Genomic DNA, 21206 nt, shown 5'->3' with positions numbered 1-21206 from the left:
CCCCCGCGCATGCGCGCGCCATTTCCGACCCTCGCGAGGCTTGGTTGTTGACGAGCTCGCGCGAAAAGACGCGGTGGGGTCGCGAGGGCCCCGGGCGGCGTGGACGTTCAGGCGGCTGGGCGGGAGGTCGGCCTTGTCCGTTTCTGCGCTACTGGCTTTTTTGTTCCCGATTGTCTGAAGTGTTTTGTCCCGTCTCCCGCTCCTCCTGGACTCAGGTTGTAACCACAATCGCCCGACTCCCTAGCTTTCTCATCTCCTCCTCGTCTAGCCCCTTGGGGTCCCAATCGTATTCCAGCCGTTCATATATTCTTTAAAAGGTCTGTGGAGAAGCCTGCAAAAGAGAAATAAGCTCCTGTGTCAAAAGAGCTCACTTGCCGTAGTCGGCAGGATTCGAACCTGCGCGGGGAGACCCCAATGGATTTCTAGTCCATCGCCTTAACCACTCGGCCACGACTACTGCTGGTGGTAGTTTTGGCAGTGAGATCTATGAAGAGCCTGCACACAAGTGTCTACTCTAGTAACAGGTTTGCATCACGAGGAAAACACTACGGAGCTGTTCTGTCAGATTAAGCGCACTTTTAAATGTTGTAGCTCTTAATAATTTTAGCTTCCCAGAGGGGATCTTGAGAGTATCGCCAACCAGAAAAAACTGAATTTTAGTAAAATCACTAGTTAGAAAACAAGAGAGAGGGAAAAAAGTTTGGTGCTGCTGTAGACTGGCTTGCAGAGTTGTGCGTTTTCCCGGAGCTAACTGGGAATCTTCGGGCCCCGGATCAGCCTCCCGGCCTCCTTGCGCGATCAGCTCCACTCCCCCGCCGCCTTCTAAGCACAAACAGCTCCAGGACTCTTTTTTCCCCACTATGCACTAAAATAGTGTTCCCCACTGATATAAATTGACTATGCAGGGCTAGAATGTCCCACAGTGTCTTAAAGACACTGCTCGGGCAAGTATGATGTGTAATACACCTGTAAGGTATTGTCTCTCCTGTAAATACTATGTATGCACACCGAAACCTGAACTTTTGAGTATTTCAGAAGGGGAATTGCAAAGAGGTTGGCAGCCTTGGAAACTCTGGAGATACTTTGATCGAAATGAATTAGTACCTTCATTTACTTGGTTTTTTTTTGTTGTCTGTTCATAATATCTATTAAAGAACTCGCGGGAAAAGACACGGTGGGGTTAGAGATATTAAAGATATTCTGAACAGACAACATATGATGGAGCAAATATAGAGCCAACCTTTAAATATTCATGACTTTTGAGAGCCAGTTGTTAAATGCAACCACTATTAAAAAGTTAAATTATGAAAAAAAATTAAATTATGTAAACTTAGTTAAATTAACTATATTGAAAAACAAAAGCAGTAGTCAAAATACACCATGGTCTGGTTATTACCCTACATTTTATTTTAATTTATGTTTGAGGTTATTTACATCTGTTGTGTCTGAAATAGCATACAGTGGGCCATTGTTATAAATCTCTTTGTAACTTCCCATTCAGTGATGTCATTTGGGTAGCTTGAAATTAGGCTTCCTGGGTGTATTTACACCAGGGAAATTGCAAATGGTACAAAATACTTTTATCGCTAGAGCTAGTTGTCAGACGCTTATCAGCATGTCACTAATGTTTACCACCAGGCAAATCTTGAATATTCCCAGCAAGGCAACATTCCCCTTACCTGTCAGTCTTCCCTGGTTGTTATTTTAACTATCAGAATCTTGTCCTATGGTATGACTTCTCACTCAGTATATTGATATTTTGTTTTGTTTTTCCCCAACTTGCCTTGCTGGGTGATTTCTACTCAGAACTGACCTCCAGCAGAAAGACAGGAATAAGCCACTTGATACTGAAATTACCCTTGCAATATGGTTCCTGGGGGAGTTATGCATAGTTGCCATACAGTTTAATACACTTAAGTTAATAATTTGGTTTTTCTTTAGAAAAGGTGAAATCTGAGGTATACCATCAGTAGTTGAAAGACTTAGCATGTAGATTTGCATGAAGGACTATGAAAGATAAAAGAGGAAGTGTTTCTAATTTTGTGTTTTGTTTATATGAATATTAGAAAAATGAAGCTTATTTCCTTCTTCCTCTACTCCCACCCCCATTTTAGTGTGTAGATATCATGTGTAGATCATCCAGAGGTAGGTGTTTTGAGAATTTCATTTACAGCTTATCAACTCTTCTTTGGAACTTCTGACTTCAGTTGTGTTGTCTTTCTGGCTTTAGAGAAAGTCAAGTTCAATGTCTACAGTGAGAAATGCCGTATACACACATGTGGATGGCTGTGTGATAAAACTGGAAAATGAAAGCACACTATTAAAAATCTCCAGGGAGTTCCCTGGTGGCCTAGTGGTTAACATTCCAGACTTCACTGTGGTGGTCCAAGTTCAAGCCCTGGTGGAGGAACTGAAATCCTGCAGCGTGGCCAAAAAAAAAAAAAAAAAAAGAAAAACTCCAGATGTCAGGAGCAATACCAGGTGCACTGCAGTGGACTCTAAGCAATGGAGTAGGCTGTACATGGTGAGTGTGTACATGGTGAGTGTGTACATGGCTTTGGAAAACCCATGCAAATCGTATGAGAAAATAATTAAAAAAACATTTTTCATTTTTCCCCCCGAATAAAGTGTCTTATTTATTATCTCTATAATTGTTAATATGTGTCGACAGTGGTGTGAATACTTGTCCCCTAACTCTTTCCCAGTCTTGGAAAGCATGCCAAGTGTCAGATGTTTCATAAAGGAGTGTAGCCAAGAGTCTTCAGACTATACAGTTATTAAACATGGTAAAAGTGGCGTGCTATGTATTATTACATTTACTTAGCCTTCCAAGGAAGTATTTTAGGGAAAAGGTGTCCAAAATAAGAAAACAAAGCCCTGCTGACTTTGCCAGGTAACTGAAGACTGCTCGGAACCTGCGTTCTTGCTAGCACTGATCCAAATGAGTTAGAGGTGGTAATACAACTGGTTTTGTTGTCACACACAGTCCAGACCAACCTCTTCAGTTACAAGGTGTTTTATAGTCCTCCTGGCAGTTCACATCATGAATTGCAAGGCCTCTTTGGATTCCCGTGTATCAATAGGGATTCCCTGGTGGCTCAGATAGCAAAGAATCTGCCTACAATGCAGGAGACCCAGGTTCAATCCCTGGTGTCGGGAAGATGCCCTGGAGAAGGAAATGGCAACCCACTCCAGTATCCTTGCCTGGAAAATCCTATGGACAGAGGAACCTGGCAGGCTATAGTCCATTGGGTCGATGTATTAGCTTTTCTCCCCCTGCACCAAAAATAGATACTCACTGCTGGGCAGTGACAGAGTTGTGGGTGTGAGGGGAGGCAGTGGGTGTGAGGGGAGGCATCTTCAGAGAACGGTTGCCAGCCTTCCGGCTGCTAATGCTGGAGATGGAATAGCAATGGGGCAGCTCTGATTCTTTTAAGTGGTCCCCGATTTAGGCCTCAGTGCTGCGTAGGTAAATTCAGTCCAGAACATGCAGAATCTTTATTGGAATTTGTACACTCGTCTCTCACAGCTGTGGAGAGTTTAGACTAATCACAGCTCTCTCTGGGATCCTATCATCTTTGTAATTTGAAAAAGGATCAGGAGCCTGCAGGCTTGGAACATGTTGAGAAAACTCTGGCTCTGAAATACATCATCACACGTGGGGGACACCACTTGCAGCATCATCGCAGAGAGCTGAAGAATGCTGAAATCGAGTATTTCTCTGGCGTGATTTCAAATGGCCTGAGAAATCCGAGAACTTGTTTTTTTTTAAACTGCAAAACAGATTCTTTCCTCTTCCATCAACCCTATTGCTGTCAAAGTGTCCCATGTTAGGTGCCAGAAATGAGCATAGCCTTTTAATGATAGCAATGCCAAGGTTAACACGGCTGCCGGCGCTGTCTCAAGAATCTGTTAGGGTGTGTTTTGATCCACAGACACGTTCCAAAGGTGTGCACCTCCTTAGTCTTTTGTCTCAGTACATTTCTCTTCAGCAGCCTGGACAAACCCTGTCACTTATTGTCAGAACTTCTCATCTTTCCGGCCCCTCGAACACTATTTTTCATGGACCCCCATGAGTCCATATGGTAGGGCTAGACTCAAAGTTGGTATTTGGGAAGCAGCCTCTGACAGCAGAGAGACCTGCTGAACTACAATCATTTGTTCAAAAGGCCAGTATTCACAGATGTGCTCTAAGAGGGTAATACAATTTTTGATCCCACCCAAATGGATATTTTATCACCAATCCACGTAGCAACCAACAAACAGATCAACCTGAAGAGTCACGTGCTGATTCCTGTGGCTCAAACCCATCAACCCCCTGAGGAGTCAGTAGTCCAGCCTTTGTTTGAGGCTTTGACATTAAACAATTTTTTTTTCACTTCTATATTTGTGTGAGTCCAGCTCCCTCTTCCCTCCTCCTTGTTTCAAATCAATTTTTGCTTTATGATTTTCAGTCTTCAGAAAGTTAAACCTGATTCAAGGAAAAGAATAAAAGGATCAGTTGGGGAGCTATGTGGGGGAGTAAAAGTTTGAGCGAGGCATTATAATGAAGGCAGAGTGAGAACCCAATGGATGGAGGCCATTAGAAATGTCCCACTGGCCAGGGCTTAGGGCTAGTGCCTAGTGCGCTTCCTGGTCCCCAGTTGGCCATAGTGCCTCTTAGGGAGGAACCCAGGATTTTAGGCTGACCAGTTTGTTCTATTTCCCCAGTCATATCAACCAATCTTTATAGCTTAAAGATTCTTACTGCTGCTGCTGCTAAGTCACTTCAGTTGTGTCTGACTCTGTGCGATCCCATAGACGGCAGTCCACCAGGCTCCCCTGTCCCTGGGATTCTCCAGGCAAGAACACTGGAGTGGGTTGCCATTTCCTTCTCCAATGCATGAAAGTGAAAAGTGAAAGTGAAGCCGCTCAGTCGTGTCCGACTCCTAGCGACCCCATGGACTGCAGCCTACCAGGCTCCTCTGAACATGGGATTTTCCAAGCAAAAGTACTAGAGTGGGATGTCATTGCCTTCTCCGAAAAGCTTTCTGAAAATCCCAAAGCTCCCCCTACTTGAAGACCTCACAGAAGGCCCTAAGGATAAAGCCAACAAAAGTATCTCCCTTACAATAAATTGCCCAAGGAATATAAGGGGACTGGAAAGGACTTAAAGTGATTGTGTATCAAACTCATTTTACAGATGAAGCAGTTGAAGCCAGAGAGGTGAAACAATTTAGAAATTCTTTAATAATTAAAAAGAGATTTTCATTGCAACTGTTACATTATCTTATTTCATTATCATGCTGGTTATTCTGGATAAGACTGTTTCTAGTGGTTATAAGATTAAAGATATGCATTTGATATTAGTTTTCACATTTTGGAATCCTTTCATGCCTGGATTGATGTATCAATAAAACCTGTCCTATCCCCTCTAGTTGTTTGTCTCTGATTGTCTGTGTCATTTGAAGGTCCACTGCAGAAGACCCAGGCTCGACTCCTGGGTCAGGAAGATCCCCTGGAGAAGGATATGGCAACCCACCCTAGTATTCTTGCCTGGATAATCCCATGGACAGAGGAGCCTGGCAGGCTATAGTCCACAGGGTCGCAAGAGTCGGACACAATTTAGCGACAAATACCACTGCTCTATAGTTTTAGTGATTATGGCTAGTCCTCATATTATGTGTGAGGACACACACTCCTGGGGGACAGGGGCTGGAACTGATGCATAGTTGTTTGTCCTATGTTGCCTAGGTGGGGAAGAAGTGCCTTTTGAGAGCATCTAGATTGAAATTCTCTTATGTGACTTTTAGGGAGTAGGAAATCCCCATAGTATGTTAACAGTAAGGCTAGTTCTATGACCGACTTGTGAGTTAGAAGCCTGTAGAGATGGTAAGGTCTTCCTTTCCCTGATTCCTGCTAACACAGGTGCGGAATGGGAGAATGAGTCTTCTGAGCTTGCAGGGAGGTCTCGGTTCCAAGAGAGGCTGTGAGGGCTGCCGAGGAGGTCCAGTGCAGACCTTGTGCTTACCTCCACACCCCTGCACTGGCATGTGCCTGGCCCTTGAATGAAGGGACGGATTCCATCCATAGAAGGAGCAGCATTTTTTCTGGTTTTTCATTTTTTTCCCCTTTGAAATGGACATCATCTCAGACTGCATGCCGCCAGGTTCTACCAGTTATTTATGACTGGCAGAACATCTCTCATTGCTCTGTCAGTTCCTATTGCCCTGCCTGGTACTGAAAAGTCCTACCTGCATGATGAACCCCACCCTGTCCCCCCCCCATACCCCCCCACCTCCACCCCACCTAGTCCCTGAGTCACTCCAGGACTTACCCACTCTTCTCCATCGTGGCTAGGTTTGGAATTGGTCTGGGGTAGTCTATGTCTAATGGGGCTTCCCAGCTGGCACTGGTGGTAAAGAACCCCCCTGCCAATGCAGGAGATGTAAGAGGCACCGGTTAGATCCCTGGGTTGTGAAGATCCCCTGGAGGAGGGCAGGGCAACCCACTTCAGTATTCTTTCCTGGAGAATCCCACGGACAGAGGAGCCTGTCGGGCTATAGTCCACAGGGTCACAAAGAGCAGGTTATGACTAAAGTGACTTGGCATGCCTGGCTGCCCCATGAACCAGTGTGTGATGGGTTTCTATTTTACTTTTATAAAAAATGTATTTAAAATTTTTCCGTACTTATTTTGGGCTGTGCTAGGTCCTCGTTGCTGAGCGTAGACTTCCTCTAGAGTGAGCAGGGGGCTACTCTTTGTCGTGGTGCATGGGCTTCTCATTGTGGTAGCTTCTCGTTGCAGAGCATGGACTTCAGTAGCTGTGATGTTTGGGCTTAACTGCCCTGCGGCATGTTTGATCCCGACCAAGGATCAAACCCATGTCCCCTGAATTGGCAGGCAGATTCTTACCCACTGGACCACCAAGGAAGTCCCTCTATTCCACTTTTAGATTGAACTCCTATTTCTATTCTGAGGCTGAAGTTTTGTTCAAACCCCAAGCCCTTGTCCAGGGCTGTAGTTGTTTCCTAGGGCTTCCAAAGATAAATCACCACAAACTTGGTGCCTTAAAACAACAGAAATTTATTCTCTCAGTACTGAAGGCCAGAAGTCTGAAATCAAGACGTGGGCAGGACCACACTCTCTCTGATGGTTCCATCTTCTGGTGGCTATTAGCACTCCTTGACGTGTAGACTCATCACTCTAGTCTCTGCCTCTGTCTTCACGTTGCCTTCCATGTGTCTATTTTATGAGGATCCATCTAATTGCCTTTAGGACTCACCCAAACTACCCAGGATAAGCTCTTCCTTTCAACATTCTTAAGTTAATCATATCGGTAAAGTTCCCTTTACAGATATTCCTGGGGAATTTGGGTGAGTGCTAAAGAGAATTAGACTCTAGGGATTTGACATGGACATCATTTTTAGGGAGGAAGAAATCATTACTTTGTTTACAAAGGTTCTGATATCTCCGGGCCCATGCTCGCTTCTCTTCCTGGGAGATGAGCCCCTTGTCTTTCTTATTTCTGGCTAAGGTTAAGATTCAACACGAATATGTTCATGTATACAGAGCGCAGTATACACACCTCTCTGCTACTTATCTCTCTATTCATCCGTCTAATCTACCTCCTTACCTGTATGTTATCTATCTAAAATGAGGCAAAATTTTTATGAAATTATATTTTAATCGATGTGAGGTGTATTCTGATATTTCCTATTCTATTTGATTCCATTCCATTCTGTTCTATCCTTTTATTTGGAAAAAAATGCTAGTCAAAACCTACTTCATTTGATTCCTAGTAAGTAGTGACCTACAGTTTGCTGCATTCTGTTCTTAGAGCACTGCTCTGATTATATCCTGTTTCTCACTAACTCTCTTTAAGCCTGTTTTTTTTTTGTATTTATTTATAGCTGTGCTGGGTCTCCACTGCTGCAAGGGGGCTCTCTCCAGTTGCTGAGAGCAGGGACTGCTACGTGGGCTGTAGGACACACAGGCAGTGCAGGCCCAGCTGCCTCGCGGCACGAGGGATCTTCCTGGACCAGAGATTGAGCCGCAGTTCCCTGAGTTGGCAGGCAGATTCTTAACCACTGGACCACCAGGGATGCCCCTTTGAGTAACTCTCTGATGGTCTTACATTGCTTTCCATGTGATGTCCAAGGTCCTCAGCCTGGAAGGCTCCTAGTTCCCCCTCAGGTCCATTATCCCTGGCAGGAGGCAGCAGACTGGGGGCTTTGGACCTGAAGGCTTGGTCTGTGGCACTTGGAAGTGCTGTGGCCTTAGACACGTTAACTTCATTTTTTTATGTCCCTGTACCCTCACTTGTAAAAGGGAATCACGGTGCCTTCCTTCCTGGGCTGCCGTGAGGGTCAGATGAGAGAACACACAGTTGGTGCTCGGTAAACATTAGTGGTGAGGTTTTCTGCCCAGGACATGCTCTGGTTCCCAACATACTCCACTTTTGGCTGTTTTCCAGAAGAATTTGGTGCCCTCCTGTATCTGTCCATTTGTTCTTTCTATTACCCCTTCCTGACCCAACTGCCTTTTTTTGGAGAAATCATATCAGTCTTTCTTGACTCAGTCAAAATGTCACCATTTCAGTCTCCTCTGATCTATGAGTGAGAAGTGGTCCACACCTTGTGAGTCTGTAGCCTTATAACCGTGTTTTGGTACTTCTCTCGTGTCATAGTTCTCTGTAATGTCCTTTACAAGAATGGGAGAGCCTTTTCGGATGGGGAATGTGTTCACCCCATGTGTACTTTCCCAGTGTGCATCCCCTCAAAACACTTAGCACAAATAATATAATATATTGAGTGATTTAGTGTGTAAAACTACCACTTGCTGTAGGAAGCTGGGATAAGTATGACTCTTCAGTTTTCCAGTTAATATAGAATGTTTGGTAACTGGGTATGTAACTGAGGATGTCTTGCCTATATTATATTTTTAATTACGTCAGAAATACAAAAAATAATCCTTGGTTTATCTGAACTTTTCATATATACACACAACTTGTATATATGAAAATGATCAGCTTGTGTATAAGTAATAAGTAATGATATAAGTAGTAATATATAAGTAGTAACATGTACAAGTAATAATGCTTGTATATAAATAAATGACCAGCTTATAGCTGGTTTTATATCAAGGATATCAAAGAAGTTATCGATCATTCCTAGGGTTATCTTATATGCATGTGTATGTGTGTGCTTTAATTCTTATATCAGTGCATGGTAAAGGAAAATTAGTTAACAAAATAAAAGAATGGTATAGTTCTAGAAGAAATCTCAGTTTAACAGTATAGATTGAAGGTTATGAGTACAGGCTCTGGACCTAAAACTCTTGAATTTAAAATAAAATTCATTCATTTACTGGTTCTGCTATTTAATCTGTTTAATCTCTCTATGTCTTTATGTCCTCATCTGTATAAATTGAGGCTAATAATAGTATCTACATTTTGGGGACTCTTATGAGGATTAAAATAGTTAATACATGTGAAGTACTTACATAGTATCCGGACAGCATCTACCAGTAGAACACTGCATACATTATGTTCCGTTTCTAGGTACATATCCAATAGATATGAGTACAGATATTTACCAAGGGACATTTACTGGAATGTTCATAGCAGCATGGTTTATAATAGCCCCAACTAGAAGCTACCCAAATGCCCACCAATAGTACAATGGATAAATACATTCCATTTTGTGTATATAATAGAATATTATAACATGTAACAACATGGATGAATCTCACAAACATAGCAAAAAGTGAAAATAACCAGATGTGAAAAGGAAAATACTGTATGATTCCATTCATGTAAAGATCAAAACCAGGCAAAACTAGAAAATAGGATAACGATTGCCCTAGTTGGGGAGAATGACTAGAAAGTGGCATGAGGAGAGTATCTGGGGGTGCTGGATATGCTGGCTTTTATGTTGTGGGTACTGACTATGTGGATGTACTCAGTTTGTGAAAATTTACCAAGCTGTGCACTTGTGATTTCTGTACTTTCCTGTGTGTAAATTATTTTTAAAAAGTTTTTAAAAACAGTGCTGACCTGAAATGAATAGACTGCTAGATATCTTTCCAGCAAAGATGGGTTTATTCAGGATTGGCAGAGAGTTACAGTTTTGTCACTGCAACCATGACAAGCCATGTGCAGATCCCTACATGACAAGAGAAGGAGAATGCTTTTATAGAGAGAAGGAAGTTCGGAGGGCTATTGTAAACCAAGTCCATGGCTTCTCACTGACTGAGTCTTGTCAGGAAAAAGGAAAAGTCATTCTTGTTCCTGTTGAGCTCTGCTATCGTTGCAGGACCAGGGAGCTTCCTCTTCTGGTCTCCTTAATCTATTTAACTGAGGTTCCTGTTTATTAAGTTTTTATATTTTCCCCTTTTGATCAAGATCTTTCTCTGAAAGCACTCCTGATCAAGAGTCAAATTTTCAAGTTTTAGTGGCTTTTTGTCTCTCAGTGTTAAGAAAGATGTGTCAAGTTGGAGGGATGTGAACAGATTGGAAACTTATTAAGGTCACATTAGGAGGGTGAACGCTCAGGCACTTTTTATCTGAAGTCCATATGTTATTAGGAGGAACTTTCCAGGTGGCAATAGGGGCAAAGAACCCACCTGCCAATGACCTGAGACATGGGTTCAATCCCTGGGTTGGGAAGATCCCCTGGTTGCATGGCAACCCACTCCTGTATTCTTGCCTGGAGAAACCCATAGACAGAGGAGCCTGGGGGGCTACAGTCCACGGGGTCTTACAGAGTTGGACACGACTGAAGTGATTTAGCACACACAGAGGTGTGTTATCACGATTATAGACACTAGAGATCATCTGAAGTGTATCATCATCAAAGTTTGGCAGCAAACTTGCCATCTGAAAGTCTTGGGGAAGCTGTACCGTCAGTTGTCTTCTGCTTCAATTCAAGAAAATCTTTACTTTCAGGTCACCAGATGATGTGTAGTTCCAGTCACAGTTCATTGCTTTCTTTATGTATTTCACGTGAATCCAAGAGTTTATTTCCTGGAATTTGGTGACATGTGGGTCACTTAGCAGTACCTGATAGGGGCCTTTCCAGCAAGATTGAAGAAAGTTCATCTGGAAGTGTCTTTTCTAATACACAAAACCTCCAGGTTGCAAGATGTGATGTTTAAGGTCTTTATCTCCTGACAACTTTTTAATAGAAATAGTTAGGCCTTTGCAATATTAGACTATCTCTTATCAGTTGTGGGTTAAAAGAAGCAGGAGTCAGGTGCATTGGGCACCATGTGACTATCTCAGGAGAGACTTTATGAGTTCCCAAAGGTGTGAATCTGAGATTTAGAAACATTAGTGGTAATGTGATGAAGGACAGAAATGGTAAGGACCTAACAGAAGCGGAAGAGATTAAGAAGAGGTAGCAACCTGTGAGCCTAGAGGGGTTGGATGGTGTGGCAGGTAGGAGGGAGTTTCTGGAAGGAGGTGATCGTATGTATACCTATGGCTGGCTCATGTTGATGTGTAGCAGAAACCAACACAATATTGTAAAGAAATTATCCTTTAATTAGAAATAAATAAATTAAAAAATAAAAAAAGAAGAAGTGGAAAGGATATACAGAAGAACTATACAAAAAAAGAAAAATCTTGGCAAACCAGATAACCATGATGGTGTGGTCACTCACCTAGAGCCAGACATCCTGGAGTGTGAAGTCAAGTGGGCCTTAGGAAGCATCACTATGAACAAAGCTAGTGTAGGTGATAGAATTCCAGCTGAGCTATTTCAAATCCTAAAAGATAATGCTGTAAAAGTGCTGCACTCAATATGTCAGCAAATTTGGAAAACTCAGCAGTGGCCACAGGACTGGAAAAGGTCAGGTTTTGCTCCAATCCCAAGGAAGTGGGGAGTGAAAGTCACTCAGTTGAGTCTGACTCTTTGTGACCCAAGCCAGAATACTGGAGTGGGTAGCCTTTCCCTTCTCCAGGGGATCTTCCCAACCCAAGAATCAAACCAGGGTCTCCTGCCTTGCAGGCAGTTTCTTTACCAACTGAGCTATCAGGGAATTTTCAGAAAGGCAATGCCAAAGAATCCTCATACTACAGTACAATTGTGCTCATTTCACATGTTAGCAAGATTATGCTCAAAATCCTTCAAGCTAGGCTTCAGCAGTACATGAACTGAGAACTTCCAGGTGTACAAGCTGAGTTTAGAAAAGGCAGAGGAACCAGAGATCAAATTGCCAACATTCATTGGATCATAGAGAAAGCAAGGAAATTCAGAAAACATCTGCTTCATTGACTATGTGAAAGCCTTTGACTGTGTGGATCACAACAAACTGGAAAATTCTTAAAGAGATGGGAATACCAGATCACCTTACCTGCCTCCTGAGAAACCTGTGTGCGGATCAAGAAGCAGTAGTTAGAACTGAAGAGGTACCAACTGACCAATTCAAAATTGGGAAGGGAATATGACAAGGCTCTATATTGTCACCCTACTATTTATTTATTTAACTTTATTTATTATTATTATTTAACTTATTTAACTTTATTTATTTAACTTCTATGCAGCGTACATCATGCGAAATGCCAGGCTGGATAAATCACAAGCTGGAATCAAGATTACCAGGAGAAATACCAATAACCTCAGATATGTAGATGATACTACTCTAATGGCAGAAAAGGAAGATGAACTAAAGAACCTTTTGATGAGGGTGAAAGAGGAGATTGAAAAAGCTGGCTTAAAACTTAACATTTAAAAACTAAGATCATGGCATCCAGTCCCATCACTTCATGGCAAATATTAATAGAAGGGGAAAAGTGGAAACAGTGACAGATTTTCTTTTCTTGGGCTCCAGGATCACTATGGACAGTGACTGCAGCCATGAAACTGAAAGATGCGTGCTCCTTGAAAGGAAAGCTACGACAAACCTAGACAGCATATTAAATAGAAGAGACATCATTTTGCCGACAAAATTCCGTCTAGTCAAATCTATGGTTTTTCCAGTAGTCATGCATGGATGTGAGAGTTTTTGCACCATAAAGAAGGCTGAGAGCTGAAAAATTGATATTTTCAAACTGTGGTGTTGGAGAAGACTCTCGAGAGTCCTTGGACTGCAAGGAGACTGAACCAGTCACTCCTAAAGGAAATCAGTCCTGAATATTCACTGGAAGGACTGATGTTGAAGCTGAAACTCCAATACTTTGCCCACCTGATGTGAAGATCTGACTCACTGTAAAAGACCCTGATGCTGGGAAAGATTGAAGGCAAAAGGAGAAGAGGGCTGTAAAGGATGAGATGGTTAGGTAGCACCACAAACTTAATGGACACGAATTTTGCCAATTGAGTCTTTTTAAAAGATTCATTTTATTTCTGGCTGTGCTGGGTCTTTGCTGCTACTCTTCGTTGCAGTGCACAGGCTTCTCATTGCTCTCATTGTGGTGGCTTCTTTTGTTGTGGAGCACAGGCTCTAGGGCGCTTGGGCTTCAGCAGTTGTGGCACACAAGTTCAGTAGTTGGGGCTTGCGGACTCTAGAGGGTGCGAGCTTCAGTAGTTGTGGGTTAGTTGCTCTGTGGCATGTGGAATCTTCCTGGACTAAGGATCAAACCTGTGTATGCTCACTGGCAGGTGGGTTCTTATCCTCAGTTACAGGGAAGTCCCCAGTTGAGTCTTCTTTTTTCCGACTGAGTCTTAATAATACCATTAGTATGTTTGAAAAACCTGAGGATTGGGAGTGATAAGGATAACAAAAGTATTTTTGAACCAGAAAAAACAGTGTAGGCTCTTTGAAGTATGTGGCCAGTAAAATGGATTCCTCAATCACTGTGAAGTTTTAGAGGAGTTCCCCAGGTAGGGGTAATCTTTTCCAAAGGATTTTAGCCACAGGAGAGGCAGTGGTCTGAAAGAAAAGGCTTTAGTTCAGTATGAAAACATATAGGCCTTGACTCAAATATATTTATATTCATCAGACAGACGTCTGTGCACATCTCTGCCGATTGCACAGTTTTGTTCATTTTTATGGCTGAGTAATATTCCATAGTATTTCTGTACATCTTCTGTTGATGGACATTTAGGTTGCTTCCATATCATTGCTATTGTAAATAGTGCTGCAATGAACATTGGGGTACATGTGTATTTTTGAATTATGGTTTTCTCTGGATATATGCCCAGGAGTGGGGTTGCAATGATATGGAAGCATCCTAAATGTAATTCTGTTTTTAGCTTTTTAGAGAACCTACATACTGTTATACATAGTGACTGTATCAATTTACATTCATACCAATAGTGTAAGAGGGTTCCCTTTTTTCCACACCCTCTCCAGCATTTATCAGTTGTGAATTTTTTGATGATGGTTGTTCTGACCAGTGTGATGTCATTGTAGTTTTGATTTGCTTTTCCCTAATAATTAGTGATGCTGAGCATCTTGTCATATGCCTCTTGGCCATCTATATGTCTTCTTTGGAGAAATGTCTAGCTAGGTCTTCTGCCCAGGTTTTGATTGAATTTCTTTTTTTTTTTTAATATTGAGCTCTATGAGTTATTTGTATATTTTGGAGATTAATTGCTTGTCATTAGACAGAGAAAGTTGTATGAAATTCATTTGCCAGACCTCGAGTGGGTGATCCATTAGGCAGTGTAAAAAGTGAAGGAGCAACATGAACAGGCTTTCCTGGTTTGTACTTCAGACAAGTGAAACAAGTAAAGCACTTTCTCGGTTCAACAAAAACCCGTGTTTTTAGGTGAGTACCCCAATGGCACCTCCTTCCTTTCCATATACAAAAAAGGAAAAAGGGCATTTGATAATTGAGATACCCCAAAGCAGGTAAGTTCATCAAACTCTCCTTTAAGACACTGAAAGCTATGTCTCTCCTTATTTCCATAAAATTAGGTCTGGATTGTTATTTTTCAGTAAAGTACATAATGGTTTGGCTGTAAGAGAGAAATTTGAAATCTAATTTCAGTAATAACCAACTAGTCCAAGACAACCATGAAGTTTTTTCTAAGTTGGCATTTAATTTTGAGTTTTGGGAAACTTAGGAATCCATTAAGTCTATCTGGCTCCAGGTATAACCCTTGTTCTAATATCAGATACCCTAAATATTGAATCTGGGTTTGGGCAGACTGCAATTTTTCCTTGTTGACCTTATGTCCCTTTAAGGTGAAAAGCTTTCTCAAGTGGGTGCCATTTTCCTGTAAGGAGGCTTAAGAAGGGGAGCAAAGAAGCAAATCATCCACATATTGCAACAAAAGAAGGACTCTCTCAGGGACTTTATATAAATCAGATCAGCCTTCAGGATTTGCAAGAAATAAAGACTTCGTAAAAGCCAGAGGCATTACTGTCCAGGTGAATTCTTCTCCTTCCCAAGTGAAGGCAAAAAGGTATTGGCTCACTTCATCAACTGAAATATCTTCCCTCGTAGCTCAGTCAGGAAAGAATCTGCCTGCAGTGCAGGAGACCGAGGTTTGATTCCTGGGTTGGGGAGATTCCCTGGAGAAGGAGATGGCAACCCATTCCAGTATTCTTGCTTGGAGAATCCCATGGAAAGAGGAGCTTGGCAGACTACAGTCCATGGGGTCACAAGAGTCAGACACAACTTAGTGACTAAACCATCAAAGAATGCACTGCATAAGTAACTGTAAAGAATTTGCCTCTGGTGGGAATGGATGTTAGTAGTGAACGAGGGTTAGGAACAACAAGGTGTCCAGGGATAACAATGTTGTTTATTGCTTGGAGGTCCTAGACAAACCTCCCTTTGACCCTTAGGTTTCCTCACCAGTAAAATGGGAGTGTTACAGGGACCAATACAAGGGATAATGAAGTCTTGTGCCTTGTAATCTTCTAAGATGGGTTTTAAGCCTTGAAGGTCTTTTTAACTTACAGTTGTTTAGTTGTTAAATCATGTCCTACTCTTTGTGACCCCATGGACTGTGGCCTGGCAGGCTTCTCTGTCCTTGGGATTTCCCAGACTAGAATACTGGAGTGGCTTGCGGTTTCCTTCTCCAGGGGATCTTCCCAACCCAGGGATCGAACTCATATCTCTTGTCTTCACAGGCAGATTCTTTACCACTGCTCCACCTGGAAAGAGTACTGGTTAATTCTAGAGAGATTTGAATCTTGATGGGAGGTACACTGTGAATTTTGCCAGTGTCACTTAGAGATTTTGTCCATAAGGAAAGTGGTAACTGATTCAATGGGGACAGATGATCAGTGTTTCTGGAATCAGTTCTAATATCATCAGAGATTAAGGAAATAAAATGTCAAAGGGTCATTTAAGTGACCTAGTTGGTTACACTGATGACTGCTATGAAATTCCAGAATTACTTACCCCTTTGGGAGAATGAAATTCCAGCATGCATCCTCTCTGAGATGTCTTGGTCTAATAAATGGATAGGAGAGGAGGAACTAAGGAGGAAAGGGTGTGTATCTCTCAAGGGCCTAGACAAAAGGAAATAGGTTCAAAGATAGGAACCTCCTGAGGTTCACTGGGGATTCCTGCTATTTGAACTGTTTCAATTCTCTGAGGCCAGGGCTGTTTAACAGTAGTGGTGTTGAGTACCAAGGATGTGGCTCCAGTGTCAGGACTGGAAGAGATGCATCCCCAGTCTAGAGAAATGTTTCTCCAAGCTGTCTAGAAGGGAGGGTTGGGAAGATCCCCTGTAATTCCTTGGAGGCCTGACATTAAGAATTGGGAGGATATTGGAAAGGCTGGTTAAAGGACTGAAAATGCTTAAAGTGCTTAAATGTGTAAAGATCTCTTTTCAATACCTTAGGTCTTTGCAATAATAGCAGAAACTAGGAGGATTTGGTTTCATTTAGGAGCCTTCATTTGCAAAGGTGAAGATTAAGAATTTCAGCAATCTTCTTTTGAGGTGACTCATTTAGGATTCGAGAGAGCTGGTTTACCAGATTAACTAAATCTGCAGTGGAGGTAGTTTCCTATTCCATCCTGGTCTTTTCTTTACCAGAAGGAAAAGGTCTCAGTTTGGTCCATTAATAAAAATAGAGCAAAAACTAGCCATGTGGACTCACCAGCTGAAGGGAAGACCAGAGTTTTCCTTAAAAATAAGCTGAAGTCAAGTGTAATAATTATGAGCAGGTTCATCAGATTTCTGTGTGAAAGCCTGAATCTTATGCAATCAGTAGGTTTTTAAAAAGCCCTAGGAATTGCTCAGTGAAGTCTCTTAGCAATTGTGCATGCCTGACCATATAATAAACAGGCTGGTCTCCCAGTTGTAATTCTGGAGACCTTTTAGGATTTCCCCAATTAGTAGCTTCCATCCAATGTTGAGTCTGGCCTTTACCAATGAGCATATGAATTAGGTGATAAAAGTCAGAGAAACCAGTATGCTAAGTTTGAATGACTGCTGCATTTCTCAGCAAATCTGTGAAGATCTTTGGTTACTTTGGGAAAGTCTTTGACTATGGCTTGCAGTTCAGCTTTAGTCCAGGGAGTATAAGAAATTAAAGGCTTAGCCTCTTGACCCCCAGGAGGCTTAATTTTAAGGGGATAGTTTCCGATATGTTCAGCAGAAAAAGGGGGTGGGGAGAATTTCAGAGAAAGGGGGTTTGGTGAGAGAATTAATATGGCAGAATTGAAGTAGAAAAGAAGGTGTTGGCAGTGTATATGGGAAGAAGGAAGATGGTGCTGGTGGCAGAGTCTGGATGTGAAGAGCAGAAGGATGACAGACAAGATGGCTCTGGAAGCAGAGCCTGAGCCATCAGGAACCATTTTATTTCTCTTAAATCAATTGTTTGCCTCAGTTAATCTTAAAATCTCATTTTGCAGAGAGGCAATTTTTAGATTCCTGATTATGCTGGAAAACCTCAAAATACCAACTGAAATAAGCATTCCACTCAGTTCCAGAAAATTTTGAGCTATTGTAGTCCAATTTGGTTTTAAGGAAATTAAATTCGAGGATTTCAAAAAGCTCCCCATGATGGCCTTTGATACTCTAGATTGCCCTTGGTCAGATTGACCCTTTTAGTTAGAAATGTGCAGGAGGAAAGGACATAAAATTGGCTGCATTTATTGTGTAGGGGGGCACCTTCAAAATATTTAGATAACTGGGATCCCATTTCTCAGAGGTTTTTCTCTAATGTAAAAGGACAGTTTTCAAATGGTTCAAATAGCTTACAGGTCAAGTCAAACAGCTTGCAAGTCTGAATATCAGCCACTTCAAAAGAAACAGCTTGGTCATGGAGAAGTAGCCAGACCAGAGGCTTTTCCAGCCAGTTTCCAGAAGATAGCTCCTTCCTGAAGAATAGGCTGAAGGCTGAATGGCCACAGTTTCATCTGAAGCAGCTTCCTCCTGAGTTCAGTTCAGTTCAGTTCAGTCGCTCAGTCATGTCTGACTCTTTGCGACCCCATGAACCGCAGCACTCCAGGCTTCCCTGTCCATCACCAACTGCTGGAGTCTACCCAAACCCATGTCCATTGAGTTGGTGATGCCATCCAACCATCTCATCCTCTGTCATCCCCTTCTCCTCCTGCCCTCAATCTTTCCTGGCATCAGGGTCTTTTCCAATGAGTCAGCTCTTCACATCAGGTGGCCAAAGTATTGGAGTTTCAGCTTCAACATCAGTCTTTCCAATGAACACCCAGGACTTATCCGCTTTAGGATGGACTGGTTGGATCTCCTAGCAGTCCAAGGGACTCTCAAGAGTCTCCTCCAACACCACAGTTCAAAAGCATCAATTCTTTGGCACTCAGCTTTCTTTATAGTCCAACTCTCACATCCATACATGACTACTGGTAAAACTATAACCTTGACTAGATGGACCTTTGTGGACAAAGTAATGTCTCTGCTTTTTAATATGCTGTCTAGGTTGGTCATAACTTTCCTTCTAAGGAGTAAGCGTCTTTAATTTCATGGCTACAGTCACCATCTGCAGTGATTTTAGAGGCCCCCAAAATAAAGTCAGCCACTGTTTCCACTGTTTCCCCATCTATTTGCCATGAAGTGATGGGACTGTATATTGTCACCCTGCTTATGCCATGATCTTGGTTTTCTGAATGTTGAGCTTTAAGCCAACTTTTTCACTCTCCTCTTTCACTTTCATCAAGAAGCCCTTTAGTTCTTCTTCACATTCGGCCATAAGGGTGATGTCATCTGCATATCTGAGGTTACTGATATTGCTCCTGGCAACCTTGATTCCAGCTTGTGCTTCCTCCAGCCCAGCGTTTCTCATGATGTAATAAGCAGGGTGATAATATACAGCCTTGACGTACTCCTTTTCCTATTTGGAACCAGTCTGTTGTTCCATGTCCAGTTCTAACTGTTGCTTCCTGACCTGTGTACAGGTTTCTCAAGAGGCAGGTCAGGTGGTCTGGTATTCCCATCTCCTTCAGAATTTTCCACAGTTTATTGTGATCCACACAGTCAAAGGCTTTGGCATAGTCAATAAAGCAGAAATAGATGTTTTTCTGAAACTTTTTCGCTTTTTTGATGATCCCGTGGATGTTGGCAATTTGATCTCTGGTTCCTCTGCCTTTTCTAAAACTGGCTTGAACATCTGGTTCACGGTTCATGTATTGCTGAAGTCTGGCTTGGAGAGTTTTGAGCATTACTTTACTAGCGTGTGCGATGAGTGCATTTGTGCAGTAGTTTGAGCATTCTTTGGCATTGCCTTTCTTTGGGATTGGAATGAAAACTGATGTTTTCCAGTCCTGTGGCCACTGCTGAGTTTTCCAAATTTGCTGACATATTGAGTGCAGCACTTTCACGGCATCATCTTTTAGGATTTGAAATAGCTCAGTCAATAGTTTGACCTCAAGATCAGACCAAAGCACTAAATGAGTACTCGTATACAAAACAGGGCCTTAACCAGAAAGATGAAACTTTAAAATAGATCCCAAGTAAAATCTGGAAATCGTCAAATGGAAAAAGGGAATGCATTTGCACTGAGGATCAAGGCATACTTTAAATTGCAGGGTTGGTGAGAAAAATAGTGACAATGGGTTCAATTTTGAGTATTACACCTGTTTGCTCACTAGACCCAGAGCTATCAGGGGTCTTCTCTGGTTCCCATATGGGCCACTAAAACATTGATTTGAAATAGATTGCCAGATATTTCTCCAGAAAGGGGTTTTATTCAGGATCAGCAAAGAATTGCAATTTGGGGACTACAATGATGGTGAGCAACACGCAGGTCCCTGCATGGCAAGGCTAGGAGAACACTTTATGGAGGGAGAAGGAAGTTGGAAGGGCTACAGAAAGTGAAGAGTCCGCGGCTTTTCATTGTCTGAGTCCTTGCCAGGAAAGCAGATGAGTTGTTCTTGCTTCTGTTGGGTTCTGCCCTGGTTGCTGGGTGTGGGAGCAGTCGCGTCTGGTCTTTCAGCTCTGTTTAGTTGAGGTTTCTGTTTATTAATTATTCACAGTACACAGTGAATAAAAAGTGCTTAATAAAGGTTAGTTATTATTATTAGTCAGAAAGATCAGGTTTTGAACACTGGCTCTGTGGTCATTGAAATTAGGGGTTTCTTAAACTCTCTACTTCTAAAATTATAGACCAAGATAGTGATAATGATACTTGCCTTGAAGGGATGTTAGATATTATTGAAAACTGCTGAAATGAGATGTTTAAAACGATGGCAGCCTCTTTAATATCCAGCAGCAGCCTTGGAGCAGATTTCTTATGGTAGTAGGAAAAATCACTTGAGTGCTTTGCTTAGTTATAAAAATGTAAGGCCAGTAGATATGTGTTATCCTTGGGATAATATTTTTAAGAGATTTTTGTTTATGATCTGAAAAAGGTAGCCCCCTCACCATAGTCCTTGGTATACAGAGGTAGTTTTGAGTAGGAGGTGTTAGTTTTTCCAAGTAGCCAAGGAATCCTCTGGAAGGAATGCAATAAAGTCCCTGGTTCTTCTCTTTTAAGGGTTAATGTCATTAGACATTGATGTACTGGGCTGATATTTGTTGGAAAGAAAGAACACCAAGGATCCTAGAGTGGAATTCATCATGGGCATGTCTGGCTTGGATTCAGGATCAGGGTTTCGTGGGGCCCTGGACTATGAGAAAGGATGTTCTACAGCACTTGGGTGAGGCAGGCATTGTTTTATTCTTAGAGATGATGACTGAGAAGATGCATTTGACTTAAAATGATGAGTGGAGTGGAGGCTTGACTGTGGCCGTGTGAAAAACACACATCTGCATGGCAGGGATAATCAGCCACTGGACTGGGTGTGACCAGGCCTGGTATGACCATGAGGTAGCCTCCAAAGCAGTGGTACTGGTGAGCTAGTCAAA

General features: G+C 42.2%; 1 long non-coding RNA gene and 1 other non-coding gene across 2 annotated transcripts; one reads left to right on the top strand and one right to left on the bottom strand.

Moving 5' to 3' along the window:
• The first annotated feature begins 86 nt into the window (after positions 1–86).
• On the top strand, positions 87–2658 carry LOC139038403 (uncharacterized). The gene is made up of 2 exons (XR_011491365.1): positions 87–524; positions 2231–2658. It is a non-coding gene; the product is annotated as an uncharacterized lncRNA (long non-coding RNA).
• Positions 376–457, bottom strand: TRNAS-AGA (transfer RNA serine (anticodon AGA)). Its single transcript has one exon. It is a non-coding gene; the product is annotated as a tRNA-Ser (tRNA).
• Positions 2659–21206: the final 18548 nt, after the last annotated feature.

The sequence above is a fragment of the Odocoileus virginianus genome, chromosome 15 (genome assembly GCF_023699985.2).
Source record: "Odocoileus virginianus isolate 20LAN1187 ecotype Illinois chromosome 15, Ovbor_1.2, whole genome shotgun sequence".
In the NCBI taxonomy this organism is placed as follows: Eukaryota; Metazoa; Chordata; class Mammalia; order Artiodactyla; family Cervidae; genus Odocoileus; species Odocoileus virginianus.
This window is presented reverse-complemented; position numbering and strand designations above follow the sequence as displayed.